At 45.7% G+C, this 245-nt stretch overlaps 1 protein-coding gene across 1 annotated transcript in view; it reads right to left on the reverse strand.

Moving 5' to 3' along the window:
* Mtpalpha (monolysocardiolipin acyltransferase Mtpalpha) overlaps positions 1 to 245 on the reverse strand; it is a 15,268-nt gene that overhangs the window by 2,652 nt on the left and 12,371 nt on the right. The window lies entirely within an intron of this gene.

A 245-nucleotide genomic window follows, 5' to 3' on the forward strand; every position in this document is an offset into this window, starting at 1 on the left:
GCAAAAATCCCTAACTGTTGTGCGACAATCGATGTTTACATGGAACATCGAGGCAGGTTTTGGTTTTGGAGATTCATTCGTTGTTTGGGCACACAGGAGAAATGATGTTTGCAGGATGAGGAGGTCCTCATCAATTTCTGTCTAGCAAGAGTGGACAGTTTGAAAAAGGAAGACAACCAAGAAGAAAAGCACTCTGAGTTTGGATTGCCTGGTGAGAGGACATCCGTCGGCTGGAAGCGGGAAAG

The sequence above is a fragment of the Halyomorpha halys genome, unplaced genomic scaffold (assembly GCF_000696795.3).
Source record: "Halyomorpha halys isolate HHAL.00 unplaced genomic scaffold, Hhal_1.1 Scaffold59.1, whole genome shotgun sequence".
NCBI classification, from domain to species: domain Eukaryota; kingdom Metazoa; phylum Arthropoda; class Insecta; order Hemiptera; family Pentatomidae; genus Halyomorpha; species Halyomorpha halys.